Source organism: Spermophilus citellus (genome assembly GCF_964194105.1).
Source record: "Spermophilus citellus genome assembly, chromosome: 18".
In the NCBI taxonomy this organism is placed as follows: domain Eukaryota; kingdom Metazoa; phylum Chordata; class Mammalia; order Rodentia; family Sciuridae; genus Spermophilus; species Spermophilus citellus.
In genome coordinates this window covers 16,193,111-16,208,679 of record NC_138200.1, presented here as the reverse complement: position 1 = coordinate 16,208,679, position 15,569 = coordinate 16,193,111, and the positions used below count along the sequence as shown (strand labels likewise).

Sequence of the window (15,569 nt, the reverse complement as noted above, 5' to 3'; positions counted from 1 at the left end):
ATGAAAAACATAAGGTTACCTGACTCCTTACTCTACCTATTGGCTATAACAGCCCCCCAAACCCCAAAGACTATTGTACTGAAATAGACAGTTGCTGTACTCCTTAACCTTGCCCTTCTTGCCTTTTTAACATGTCTGGTGCAAGTTTTCTGTGATGAGCCCAGCCTCAGAGCTGGCAGAATTATGGCCCTGCCAAAGATGTCCCCTTCCTAATTCCTAATATGTAACCTCATATAGCAAAAGGACTTTGCAGATGGAATAGGAGCCTTGAATGGGGAAATATCCTAGATTATCTAATTGGGCCCAATATGATTGTATAGGTCAATGAATCTTTCCTGGATGACTTTATAATCAGAGGAAGGTGTGACCACAGAAAAATAGTCATAGAGATGTAACTCTGCTGGCTTCACAGAGGAACTGGGCCACAAATCAAGCAATATTGGTGACCTCCAAAAAGTTGGCAAACATAAGGAAACAAATTCTTCCTAGAGCATTGAGGAACATGGTCCTGCCAAGACCACCTTGCTTTTAGCCTAAGGCACCACCACATTTATAGACACCTGTTGCAGTAGCAGTTGAAAACTAATATACTGGTATAGTGCCTTAGCCTCAGTACTGGAAAGGAGTCTTGACCCTGTGACAGGAGGGGAACTCAATGACCACTTCAGATAAAGGACGCAGGCAATATGATTTTGCCGCACTGTGACTTTTTTTTACTTTTGGAATTGACTTTTTCGTTGTGATATAATATAAAGCCAGTCTGTAGTTACTTATTATTTTGTACCTGATTTATATTAGATTGTGTATTAAAATTCTCTGATTAATGAAATTGTTTCTTTTTATGTAGGGGCCAGTACTGGAGATTGAACCCAAGGGCACTCTACTGCTGAGCTACATTGTTGGTACTTAGGAGTTCTTTGGGAGTTTTCTGTTTTATGAGGCAGGGTCTTGCTTGCTAAGTTGCCCAAGCTAGCACCAAACTTAAAATCCTCCTGTCTCATCCTCCAGAATCACTGGGGATATAAGTGTGCTATATTTTTTGCCTATTTTTTTCTCTCATTCTCTAATTCTTTTAACTCCCATCTATAGTCTATCATTTTCTTCCATTTCTGCTCCAGCCTGAAAATTTTATTTCTTACATAACCTGTAATTTTTGCTTTAGGAGAAGTGCAGCTTTTTAAATTTGTATTTGTTGTTCTTTGTTTTTGTGGTGTTGATGTCTCTATCTACCTTAGGGCCTTGTGCAAGCCAGGCAAGGTATCTACCACTGAACTACAGCCTCGGCGGGAAAGTTGTAGCTTTGTTAATAGGCATATACTTATAATTGCTATATGTTATTGTGAACTGTAGGCTATGGTATTATAATCTTCAAGATTATAACCCCTGCTTATCTTTGTTTATTTGCCTATTATATATTTCTTCCCAAGTAAATTTTATTAGAGTTTACCGTGTTTATAGGCAAGTCTGTACATGATAATGCAATCAAACAACCACTAGAATTAGAACTGTATGACTTAAGTGAAAGAACACAAAGGGAACAGCAATATAAGTACCCAGGTCCAGTAACACCTGCAACCTAGAAGTCCCTTTGGAGTTTTTGTTCAACCAGTAGCTCCACCAAAGAAACCACCATACATCAGCTTTGTCTCTTTTTGAACTGATCTGTATAAGGAATCATACACTGTGAGTACCCTACTGTGTTGGTTCTTTTGTTCAATATCATGTTTTTAAGAGCCATCCATATTGTTGTATGCAGAAAGTTCATTTGTATTAAATAGTGTTCCAGTGCATGAATACACCACTTGTATGTGTCCATTTTACCTTTTTCGGGGGGGGGGGGGCGGTGTACCAGGGACACTTGACTACTAAGCCACATCCCCAGGCCTATTTTATATTTTATTTAGAGACAGAGTCTCACTGAGTTGCTTAGCAACTTGCTTTTGCTGAGGCTGGCTTTGAACTCAAGATCCTCCTGCCTCAACCTCTCAAGCGGCTGGGATTACAAGTGTGCACCACTGTGCCTGGTCATTTTACTCTGATAGATATTGTTTCCTTCTCTAGGCTCTCATAAATAGTGATGTTACAAGGCTTCTTGCATTTCTGCTGGGTATATTCTTAGGAGAGCAACTGATGGGTCATACAGTATATGAATCTTCATAAGCAGTTACTGTTAGTTTTCCACAAAGGCTGAGCCAGTTAATAAGACTGCCTACATACTAGAACTTTATGTGATGCTGAGGATAAGCATACAATGACTCAGTTCTATAATTTTCCTGTAAGTATATCTTGTAAGAATAAGGGTGCAAAAATTCTCAACAAAATACTCAAGCAAACCAAACCCCATAACATATGAAATGACTTATCCAACATGATACAGTGTCAGATATATCCCAGGAATGCAAGTTTGCCTCAACATCCCCAAATCAATTAATGTAATGAATCATGTAAATAAAATAAAAAGGAGAAATCAGGGCTGTGGTTGTGGCTCAGTGGTAGAGCGCTTGCCTAGCATGCATGAAATTGACTTGAATGTTTGCATATTTTTATAAATACACTGATAACCATTGAATTGTTCACTATTTCTTTAATCACCTTGACTTGCCCTCATGTCTCCATGTCTCCTTTTACTACCTATTTTTTAAAATATTTTTTTTAGTTGTTGATAGCACCACATATAAATAAATAAAATAAAGGTCTAAGAGTCAAACCCAGTGCCTCACACATGCCAGGCAAGTGCGCTACTGCTGAGCCCCAGCCCCAGCCCTTACTACCTCTTTTTATACCATTCCTCTTTACAGAAATGGCAACTCTTTATGGCAATAAATATTTCTTGTTTTCTCTGTAACCTTACTATGGCATCCACACAGGTTCTTTCTCAAGTCCTCTCTGCTTCCGAAATACAAGTATATTTCAGTCCAGTTTGTTGTCCAGCTCCTTGCTTTTCTTGCAAAGTACATGAAGTTCTGTTATGACACTGAAATTTTCCTTGGCCCAGCTCATACTACATGCTTTACAAATGAAATTTTGACAAACCCCTCAAACTGAGTATAGTCTTTCCTCTTACACCAATTTTATCTCTTTGGAAACATTATTAACCTGACTTTAAAAATGCAGAATGATTTCTCATTACTTCTGAGAAGAAGCCCAAACTTGAGAGCCTATTTTTGTGACTTTTCATTATCTGATCCCTGTTTAATATACCCACCATCAATTTTTTCTCCCACTTTATATTCCTTAAATATACAGAGCTATATTTGTTATTATTATCACCATTATCATCATATACATTAACTCATTATAATGGTTCAAATTAATGGGTTTCCGTGACATTTCTATGCACATATATATTGTGTTTTCATTGGATATACCCTCCATACTACCTTCTCTTGTGTTTATTCGTTCCCCTGTGCTAATAGTCCCTCTTCTATTTTCAGTTCATGTTTTTTTTTAATCTTTTAGTTACCACATATGAAAGAAAACATGATACACTTCATTTCTACATCTGACATTTTTGCTTACTTGATTACCTTCAGTTCTATAGTTTTCCTGTAAATATATGTGTATAGGGCTGGGGATGTGACTCAAGCGGTAGCACGCTCGCCTGGCATGCGTGCGGCCCGGGTCGATCCTCAGCACCACATACCAACAAAGATGTTGTGTCCGCCGAGAACTAAAAAATAAATATTAAAAATTCTCTCTCTCTCTCTCTCTCTCTCTCCTCACTCTCTTTAAAATAAATAAATAAATAAATGTGTATATATGTGTGTGTGTATATATATGTATGTATGCATGTGTGTATATATATATATACACATATACATATACATACATACACATCATAATTTCTTTATTCATTCATCTGTTAACAGGTACCTAAGCTGATTCCATAACTTGGCTACTGTGAATATTGCCACAATAAAAATAGGTATGCAGGTATCTCTTTTGTAGGCTGACTATATTTCCTTTAAGTTTATACCTAATTCTGTTGGTTCATAATCATGGGACTTTACCATCTTCTAGAGTCTTTGATTTTTTCTTCAGTGTTTTATCATTTTTTTTAAAGTTTTTTTAGTTGTAGATGGGCACAGCACCTTATTTATTTTTATGTGATGCTGAGGATAAGCACACAATGACTCACACATGCTAGGCAAGTGCTCTACCACTGAGCCCCAACCCCAACCCCAACCCCACATTATCTAAAGCATTGGATGGCATTCATTTCAGTATAAGACACTTTCTGATACTTTTAGTTAGAGAATTCAAAGAAATCTGACATGTTGCCAGGAAATCAGAGAGACATAAATATCAAGAAAACATGTACCGATTGTTAGCTGTTTAACCACCAAAGTCCCTACACATTTTCCATAGAAAAGAGCAGTGAAGGAGCATACCTATAAAGCATTCTTTCAATTTAAAAGGATGGAAAATTCAACTAAAAGCTTACACAGCACAAGGAAATGAACAGCCCACAAAAGCCCCAACTTTCTTCATGTTATAAATCTGGAGGTAATGATTGCAGCCACGCTCCAGCCTCTCAGTGACATCACAAAGGACTGCTATGATGCATGTGTACTACTCTGGGCTGCCATCCTAGTGCCTTGTGTTTTACATGAAGGTCACAGGAACTTGTGACTGAGCAATACGAGTTTTGAGAGCCTGAAAGCACTCCGCTGCAGTCACACTAATATATCATTTCCTCCCATACCACAGGCTGCCAACTCCACTTTTTTGTTCCTAGTATGTCCAGTTGCCTGGAGTGCCCTTTTCCACTTTCCATCTAAAATATTTCATCAGATTTCACCATTAATATTTCTGTTTGTGCTTTTAGCCATTGATGATAATCAAGAATGTGAATGAATTTTTTTCAGGAGTGGGAGTGCCTAGTGTCAAGGACAGAGGGATTTGTATAGACATGTAACGTTGGAGAACTACGCCACCTCATCTCACTGGGTAAGATTCAGAATTTGAACCTAGAAATTCCTGCTTTTATTACTCTCAATTTTTTGATTATCTTTAAATATCTAGGGGCATTTCTGACTTCTGTTTCTGGGAAAATGGTTTTTTTAAAAAAAATATTTTTAGTTATTGAAGGAATTTTATTTATTTATATGTAGTGCTGAGAATCAAACCCAGTGCCTCACATCACATATGCTAGGCAAGCGCTCTACCACTGAGCCACAAGCCCAGCTCTGGTTTGTATTTTATTAGCAGTCCTCATCATTCTTGGTGACCCATCTTCCTCATCCTTCGTGCCTTTTTTCTTGTCCTGTCATTATCTTTCTTTTGTAATAACCAAGGTTCCAGATGGAAATTTTATTCATGTGGTCATTTTAAAATATTTTATCTTCTGGGCAGGACTATACATTTATCAGCCAGATGTGTTCTTTTTTTTTTTTTTTTCTTAAAAAAGAGAGTGAGACAGAGAGAGAGAGAGAGAGAGAGAGAGAGAGAGAGAGAGAGAGAATTTTTTAAAAATATTTATTTATTTTTTTTTTAGTTATCGGCGGACACAACATCTTTGTTGGTATGTGGTGCTGAGGATCGAACCCGGGCCGCACGCATGCGAGGCGAGCGCGCTACCACTTGAGCCACATCCCCAGCCCCCAGATGTGTTCTTATTAGGAAAAGGCCAAGATTCCTGGATGGTTTTGAAGAATGAAGTAAGAGGACCTTGCCCAGGTGATTGTGGGCTGAAGAGGCATCAGACAGCCATCACTGTAGATAACAGCTCAGCTGCTTGGTGAGGCAGCAACACCTCTGAAATATCCAGCTTGAATATCACTTCACTGGCCAAAAATCTCTGATAAAGTCCTGAAATCTACACACAAAGCCTTTTGCAAGAGAATTTTCTCTTTACTCTCTATTTCTATGCTCTAGATTTTCCCTTGTGTTACAAAAAGGTAAATGTTCCTCTTTTTTCTAGTGGTAATTATTTTATGAATGGTTTGGGTCAAGTTTCTCTTTTTCATTTATATTTTTGTTAATTTCTTCATTCTCAAACAAATTGTGGTTTTGTTTTTATTGTATCTACTACCTCTTGAAGTTTTCCTATATTACCTACTTTTTCCTTCCTATGTATTTCCTGCATTCATTAATTCATGCTTTTAGCTGACATTCTTCTAGCTGATTTTTAAATTTCATTTTAGTTTAGAAGAGTTAACAAAGAGTATATAATATTAAGAAAATTTTATTCTTTCCTATGATAAGAGCATGGCCACAAATCTGCATAATAGGTTCTACAGTAAGAAAAGACCCAATAGACTGCATGGTTGAAATCAGAATAATAGGTGTTAACAATTTCTGGCCAGTAAGGAGGAAGAGGCAGAAGAGAGGTTAAAGCTAACAGAAGACAACCAGGGTAATGCAGCCTCAGAAGAGACAAGCTCTGGTTTGTCCAGTTCCCTAGATTCTCCATTTACTTCTCTAATGATGATGATGATTGCTTATTAGCTGTTCAGTGCAGGGACCCAGCCATGAATTACTTGAGGGTCTTCTCTTGGTATGGAGCCATGGAGATTTAGGTTTATCCTTGGTAACTATCTGATGGCCCAAGGCACATGACCTATATCGCGGGTCTTCTGGGAAGACCCTTCTTGTAGCTCCAGAGTTGGGCATAACCCATTGGGAACTGGACAGCCCACCTCCTACCTTATTTGGCAAAGATCATTCCATGGAAAACCTTTGGTATTCCCTGATATAAATCAAGCGCGGGCTCCATTTTGCTCTTTTTAGTTTGGAAGCTCGATTCCTAAGATCGGCTAGCTTGTCCCACTCCTGCTTTTTACTTTCTGCTACTCTTTCTTAGCTTTTCCCCTGCAGCCAGCCCATTACACCAAGAGGAACTCCATTCCCACCTCACACATGGGATGTGGGTTAGAGTCAGCACTTATTCTGTCCCAGGTGCTTCATAGAAATAGTGTATTATTCCCAATTTCCTCAACAAACCTCTGATAATCATACAGAGAATAAACAAAAGGGGCCAGAGTTGTGGCTCAGTGGTAGAGTGCTTGTCTAGCATGCATGAGGCACTGGGTTCAATCCCCAGCAGGACATAAAAATAAACAAAGGTATTACAACTAAAAAAATATTTTTAAAAAATAAGAAAATAAACAAAAGTTCTGTCAAGGTCACTAATTTTCCCATCACCAAAAGGTGACATCAATAAACTAAAATAGTCTCAAACTGAGGACTGTTATCTTTCTGCTGTGGTTAATTTATACTGCTCATATCTTGTGACTGAACTGCCTTTTAACTCATCTGGTTTTTGCTTGAATCCTTGCTCAGTTCCTAAGAAATTCTGTTTCCAGGAAGAATTCCCACGTTCTGAAGAAAAAAATTATAGCACAACCAAATGATGCTTTTACTGAATCCTAAATACATAAGAAAAATTAAGTCTCAAAATAGTAAGACTTCTACTTAATTTCTAGCTCCTGCCAGATTCATACTGCTTTGGCAGATTTCTCAAGTAATTTTCTTATCTGAAATATCACCCAAAACCAACTCAATCAATGTAAATATAACCTACCCCGTGTGTCATGGAGTTCCTGGTAGAGTGGTGATTCTGGACTATATGCTTTCCATATGTTAAACCGATGATGTTATTTCCCAACCTTCCCATTTTTAAACTTAGAATTATATAAAATGTTCATCATAGTGTCTCACACATTACTTGTGTATTTGTAGCTATTTTCTGAAATACTTTCCTTGGCCTTGACTAGAAGGGAATAGAAGATCTCAGAAGAGGTTTGAAAGCATAAAACAACCAAAGCTACTATAAAACGGATAAGCAATACCATGGTATAAAGAATAAATAAAGCACTTTGGTTGGGATTATATGACAAAAAATGATTTGGCTATACAGAGTAGAAGAAATGAGCAAGGTTAAATATTTACATGTAGAATGGCAAATGGAGAATAAGAAGATCTAATCACATTCCTTCTTTCATATCTTTCTTTGACTGCTTAAGCACCTGGAAATGCTATTATCTTGTGGAAGCACTATGCATAATAATTTACATAAGAGATGCAAGGGATTAAACTGTAAGATAGATCATATGATTAGATTATTCCATTTGTGCTACTTTGTCCCTAGCATCCCCTACTCCATCCTATGTACCATTCATTCTCTTTTTGTCTTATAATGTGTTTATAATTATTTTCCAACAACTAACATATGCTAAGAATTCATTATACCATACTAAAAGTCTTTAGTTTGTTATTCTGTTATTGAAGAGGTATACAGATAATCATTTTTTTAAAAAAAATTAATATTGGGGCTGGGGATGTGGCTCAAGCGGTAGCGCGCTTGCCTGGCATGCGTGCCGCCCGAGTTCGATCCTCAGCACCACATACCAACAAAGATGTTGTGTCCGCCGAGAACTAAAAAATAAATATTAAAAATTCTCTCTCTCTCTCTCCCCCCCTCACTCTCTCTTTAAAAAAAAATAATATTTATTTTTTAGTTGTTAATACATTTATTTTTTATTTATTTATTTTTATGTGGTGCTCAGCTCTACTCCTGAGCCATAATCTCAGCCCCAGAGAATCATTTATCAAACTCCTCAGATGAATATGGCCAAAACAAACTTTGTCTCTCATCACCTGACTAAAGGTTTTTTTAAACTTTTATTAGCACTTTAAAAGTTTGACTTACTTCTTGCCTTTTTTTTTCATATTGCACAGAATCTGTGAACTTTAAAAATCATTTTCTTCTTGTGAAACTTAGGATTTACTTTCTATATTTATACTGGACATCTAATTTTCTTTTGGACAGTAAAATAGTGTGTGTTTACCTTCTTGTCTTCCAGCCCCCCAGACCAGGTGTCAGACCAAGAAGTTATTATCAAAAACTAACTTTTTTGAAAGAGAATTATCCCATGGGAGATAATGCAGATTTATAGAAACCACAGCATTGAAGGTTTGTGTTCTAGGTGATGGGAAGGCAACGGTCACTTTCAAGTACAAAAGGAAAATCAGGAAGAGTATTTCCAGCAGGTGATACTGACTTATGAAAAAATGCCAACTATGAACCAGCACACAGGTTTTACTTAACACCAGAGACTCAATATAGGAGAGAATGATTTAAAGACTGAAAAAAAACCTTCCGTTCTGCCTCTCACCATGCTCAATATCAGTTAATTTATACTGAAATTCTGTGAAGAGGAGATAAGCTGGCTTTCTGGGATGGCGGCTGTGGTGAAAGGACCATGCCCTCAACCTTCATCTGTGACAACCATTTTTATTTCAACATTAACTTGGAACCTCTTACAGAAACGGGATTCCTTTTTTTTTTTTTTTTTTTTTTAATTTATATATGACAGTGGGATTCCTTTTACTTACAGTACAGTGTTCAGTGGCCAGAGTATTTCATCGTTGCAGAGGCACCTGGTGGAGAATTAATGGGTTACATTATGGGTAAAGCAGAAGGCTCTGTAGCCAGGGCAGAATGGCATGGGCATGTCACAGCTCTGTCTGATGCCCCTGAATTTTAACACCTTGGTTTGGCTGCTAAACTTAGAGTTATTAGAGGATATTTCAGAAAGAAGAAGTGGATTTTTTTTGGTTGATCTCTTTGTAAGAGTATAACCAAGTTGCAGTCAACATGTACAAGCAGTTGGCCTACAGTGTGTACAGGACAGTTGTTAGAGTACTATTCAGCCAGCAATGGGGAGCCTGATGAGGATGCTTATGATATGAGTAAGGCACTTTCCAGGGATACCAAACAGAAATCTGTCACACCACTACCTCATTCTGTGAGGCCTGAAGACAGTGGGTTCTTAGGCAGTTGTTCCAAATAGTTTGTGGACAATATTATTTTCACTGAATGATCCTAGTTTAGGAGAAAAGTAATCATTTATATCTTAAAGACTTTAAGAAAATACAGGTTATAAACATTTTCAATCTCATTGTTTCCATTTAGCAGTATCACATGTCTTAAAGCTGTTTGCTCTAATAAAATTCAATCAAGAAAGCAGCTAGGTCAGAAGGAAACTATCCACTATCATGGTTAATGTCCATTATATGCCAGGAAAAGACTTGCTCCAATATCCTAAGTTCTGTGCCTGAAAACCACTGAACTGTTAAGTGAAGCTTTAAAAGCATATATGAAATGTATAAAACTAAGATGTATAATAAAATCCTTTTGTGTGTGTGTGTGTGTGTCTGTGGTGCTGGGGATTGAATCCTGAGCCTTGTGCATGTGAGGCAAGCACGCTACCAACTGAGCTACATCCCTAGCCCCTGGGAAGACACTTCTTTCTGATTCAGAACTTAACAGCAGATACTACACACTGGTGAGAAAATGAATGTACTCAAATTTTACTGGTCATAACAGAATTCATACTGGGGAGAGATCTTTTAAATGTAAAGAATGTGGGAAGGCCTTCAGTTGTGGTTCAGACTTTACCTGACATCACAGAATTCATATAGGTGAAAAGCCCTATGAATGTACTCACTGTAGAAAGACAATTAGTCAAAGATCACATCTCATTAAACATCCCAGGATTCACACTGGTGAAAAACCTTATGAATGTAGGGAGTGCAGGAAACCTTTTACTTGTGGCTCACACCTAACTCAACATCAGACAATTCATACTGATGAGAAATCACATAAATGTAAAGAATGAGAAAAGCCTTTATTCATAGTGCAAATCTAGCCCAACACCAGTATGTTCATGTTGGGAGGAAGCCCTACATTTGGAGCTCACACCTTCCTCGATATCAGTGAATTCATACTGGTAGGAAACCTTATGAATGTAAGCGATATGGGAAGACTTTTATTTGGGCATCACATCTTGTTCACCATGAGAAAAGTCATGTTGAGAGGAAACTCCATGAATGGACCTTTCTTCATGGCTCAAGTTTAATGGACATCAGAAAACATACAGGTGAGAGAAATTATGAATGCAAGGAATGTAAAAAGACCTTTTTTTCATGATTCAGAACTGACATCAGAAAATCCTTACTGGAAAGAGACCATATGAATGTGAAGAATGTGAGAAAGCCTTTCTCGGGCTCACAACTTATTCAACATCAGAGAATGCATACTGGCGAGAAACCTTATAAAAGTGAAAAATGTGGGAAATCCTTTTGTCTTAGGCTCACAGCTCACTCAACATAGGAAAATACATACTGATGCAGAACCCTATGAATGTAAGAAAACTGACCAGGCCTTTGGTCACCATTCATTCTTTACAGAGCTGAAAATTCACAATTGTGAGAATCATTGTAAATGGACAGACTATGGGAACACCTTTAGTCTTAAATTTTGCTCAACACCAGAATATTTACACCTTTAAGAAATGCTATGAATATGAAGATTTAGAGACAAGATTTTCCCAGATTAAAACATAAAAAAGACTTTATTCATAAAAAATTAATTCAGTCTGTTAGTTCCTTCTTTAGAGAAACGCTAGAAGTATAATATTGACCTTTTGACAGGTCACACAGTGCACCCATCAAAGAATACACCATGCAATCTATGATAATTTAGGAAAAAAATCTGCTCATCATCAATTATGGAACATCATGGTTAAATGCTATGAATGACATCAGAGTATGGATTCCTTTTTTTCCTTTTTTGTTGTACTGGGGATTGAATAGGGGTACTTTGCCATTGAGCTATCTTTAGTCCTTTTTTTTTTTTTTTTTTAATTTTGAGATAGGATTTTACTAAGTTGCTAAGACTGGCTTCAAACTTGCCTTCTGCCTCAGCCTCCTGAATCACTGGGAGAGAATTGATTTTGATCATTTTCTTTTTTTAAAATATTTATTTTTTAGTTTTACACAATGCCGCAGTCTGGCTGGGCACAATTCAGGAGCCACTTGTCAAAAGAAACTAACTTTATTTTTAGAACTACAAACGCCAAACAAAACAGCTCCTCAGGAAAAAACCCTCAGAGCCCAACTGCCATCACCGGCTTCCCACAAGACTCTCACCCCCACACAAACCCCACCACCTCCCACACTCCTCCTGCTCTTGAGGCTGATTGGCTGGGTCATGTGGGCGGAGCCAAAGAAGTCCCCCAATGAGCAGCTCCGTGGAGGAGCCAATCAGCTAGATGTTGCTGGGGCCGCTGTGAGCCAATCATCAGCTGACAGTCTGAAGGGCAGGGAAACAGCCCAATGAACATCACTGCAGAGAAGACAATCAGCTAGATGTTGCTGGGGCCCTGTGAGCCAATCATCAGCTGGCAGTCTGAAGTTTGCTGGCAGCTGGAAGTTTGCTGGGGCCCCTTTGGCTGTGGCTCTCAACAACACAATACCTTTATTTTGTTTATTTTTATGTGGTGCTGAGGATCAAACCCAGGGCCTCGAACATGCTAGACGAGCACTCTATGGCTGAGCCACAACCCCGATTTTGGATCATTTTCTAAAGAGATAATTTTATATCTTTTATAAAGAATTTATATTTAATTCATGTGGGAAATATTCCATCACTACCAGAATCTTATTGCATTTCCAAAAATCTCATACAGAGGCTGTTTATATAATCAGTTTGGAAAAGCCTTAAACTATGTCATTTAACTTACTTTGCATGTCTTGGTTTCAATACATCCTGCCTCTATATTTGTTGGAAAGTAACTTCAATTGATCTGTTTGTTTAGTCATTAGATTACAAGGGTTGGATGATTTTGAGACCTGATAACTTAATGACCACCATTAGTGTTAGTATTGCCATTTCTACCGAGTGCAGGACTATAAGGGCATAATGATGACAAATACGCTATCTGTATGTCTTATCATAATGTTAATTCTGAATGGAAACCAGTAGATTATAATGAAAGTTAGAAAGCCTTGACCACTGTTAATTTCATATGCTGTTTCAAAGGATCTGGACTATAAAAAAAAATTCTTACTTACTGGTTTTAGTGTGTGTGGAATTGTTGAGTGTTCAATAGTTGTTTAAAAAAGCACTTGGGCCAGGCATGGTGGTGTGTGCCTATAATCCCAACGACTTGGGAGGCCAAAGCAGGACTGTGAATTGAAAGCCAGCCCCAGCAACTCGGCAAGGCGCTTTGCAACTCATTAAGACCCTGTCTCTAAATAAAATACAAAAAAAGGGTTGGAAATGTGGCCCTGTGGTTAACTACCACTGGGTTCAATCCCAGTACCGCCCCAGGTTTGTTGGCACACACGTGTAATCCCAGTGACTCAAACGGCTGATTATAAATTCAAGGGCACCTCAGCAAATTAGTGAGACCCCTGAGCAACTTAGTGAGAACCTGTCTCAAAATAAAATAAAAAAATAAAAAAGGGCTGGGGATGTAGCTCAGTGGTAAAGTTCCCCTGACTTCAATCCTCAGTACCAAAGGTGGAGAAACAAAGGCATTTGGATGTAATTTGTCCCAATAGTTTCTAAAACCAAATGTCATCATTTTTTTCATCATAGTTAAAATTCAGCAAATGGATAGCCAAATGAATTCTGACCTCTTGGAAATTTAGTATTACTTATATAAACAATTCTTAAAGAACAAAAGGTGAAATTGCTGACTATTTAAATGTGAATGTTAATTAGACCTCTGTATTTCAATTTTTATGAATGAGACCAAAACAGTTCTTAGTAGAAATTGTTCCATGTAAGTAACCAGGAAGACAGATGGCAGTCTGTGTCTTGTCACCACTCTTGCAGTTTCAATAATGCCTACAATATTGTAAGATCTCAAAGGATTTGTTGAATTAAATAATGATTACTCAGCAAGCTTGAAGAAGAAAAAAGTATCTGTGCTGGAGATGTTACTCAGTGACAGAGCACAGGCTTACCATGTGTAAAGTTTGGGAATGAATTCCCAGCACCACAAATCAAATGCCCCAAATGAGTGGATGAATATGGTTTGTTTTTTTTTTTAAATAAAGACCAAATCATGGAATGAGGAACAATAAAGGTTTATCCAAAGCATTTCTCTGAGGGCTGGGATATAGCTGGGTAGGATGCTTGCCTAGCATGCACAAAGTCCTAGGATGAATCGCCAGTACCAGATTAAACAAAAAACAAACACACAAAAAAACCTGTTTCTCTGAAGAAAACTATTCCCAGATTTGGTAATGCCTCTGTCTTTATCATTATGATAAAGAAAGGGATGTACCTATACTCTTAAGGGTATTTTTAAAATATATAAAGTGTGATTTTTGTAGGAAGAGGACTTATTTTCTAGGAAATATTATTAAATGATTTTTTTTTAAACAGCCCCCCAAAGGCAAAAAACAAAAACAAAAACAAGGACCTTTGAAGGAAAGAGGAAGTGTTCGGTTGTCACGGAGCCAGAGGAGTGCGGCTGGGCAGAGGGAGCACTATGTCCACTGAAGTCCCAGAGGCGGCCCTGGCGGAGGAGCAGAAGGAAATGGAAGAAGATAAAGTGACTAATCCAGATAAAGCTGAAGAAGCAAAATTTAAAAGCAAGGTATCCTCACCTGGGACAAAAGCCTGGAGGTTCAGATTTTTTAAGGAAACGATTGCAGAAAGGGCAAAAATATTTTGATTCTGGGGATTGCAACATGCAAAAGCAAAGACGAAGAACAAGCAACTTCCCCTGCAGGCCCGGATAAGAAAGAGGTCACTGGTGACCATATTCCCACTCCCCAGGACCTTCCTCAACGGAAACCATCCCTTGTTGCTAGCAAGCTGGCTGGCTGATTAAAAGAGCTGACCTGCATGAATTTTCTAATTCCCATTATTTCTCCTCATATGTTACTTATCCACCTTTTATTCCTTTCATTCACTAAGCCATTTAAATGAGACTGGCGGCTTTGCAGGTAGCCATAGTATGTGCTGGAATATACATGTGTAGAGGTTTTGATTAGTTTTAACAGTGCATTGATGAAAAGGACATGTTAGAGCAACATAAGTAATCTACTTGGAAGTATTTGTATATATTACTTAACTCCTAATAAAGGTTCCCACAAGTAATAAGCAAATTTTACAATTTTAATGTTTTGCCTTCCTCGATTATCTTAATTATAGCTGTGTATGTTACTCTTATTTAATGGAACCTCTGTATTGATTTCTTCTGTATTTTCCTTCTGGATTTTGTCAAACAGAAGTTTAAGACCACAAGTTTGAAGAAAGATCACAAATTCAAATGAAAATAAGAGGGGCTTTGAAAGATTTGTATAACTGTGCTTGAACTTGAATGGCCTTAAACCTGTTTCAGCTTTAACAATAGAATTTTATTTGGGCAATATTTGCCCATTCTGGTGTAACTTACGTGACTCCAGTGCTTAACAGCTGCCATTGAAGCTAGTATTCTTATTTAGTTTTGTAGTGTTAAATACCTTTCATTGTTGAGGATGTGAATGAAGTATGCATGTGCATTGACTGTTGAATTCTCTTTTGTGCCATTTTTATAAATACAGTAGTTTTGCACAACCTTTCAACACAAAACAAAAACCTCAAAAAATTATAATTAAAAATCATGTGAGACTAGATAATTGTATAGTTACACCCTCAAGGAACAAAAAAATTCTACAGCAAATTTGCCAGTTTATGTTGATGTAATTCTTACAATTAGATCACAATAGCTTCTGAACAACAAATTCAAAAATTTCATTCAGGAAGATACATGAATAAAACA

At 37.6% G+C, this 15,569-nt stretch overlaps 1 long non-coding RNA gene and 1 pseudogene across 3 annotated transcripts in view; both read left to right on the top strand.

Annotated features, from left to right (window-relative positions):
* The window catches only part of LOC308637140, a 50,708-nt gene extending 41,540 nt beyond the window's left edge, over positions 1-9,168 (top strand). Inside the window, exons 3-4 of one of the 2 annotated variants that reach the window (XR_014019561.1) lie at positions 4,869-4,950; positions 8,808-9,168. This is a non-coding gene — a long non-coding RNA (uncharacterized lncRNA). Of the gene's footprint in view, positions 1-4,868; positions 4,951-5,622; positions 8,014-8,807 lie in introns of those variants that run through there. The other variant, XR_014019562.1, reaches the window with a different exon arrangement.
* A 3,954-nt stretch (positions 9,169-13,122) lies between these two features.
* Positions 13,123-15,346, top strand: LOC308637133 (cAMP-regulated phosphoprotein 19-like; annotated as a pseudogene). Its single transcript has one exon. The product of its transcript is annotated as a cAMP-regulated phosphoprotein 19-like (transcript).
* Positions 15,347-15,569: the final 223 nt, after the last annotated feature.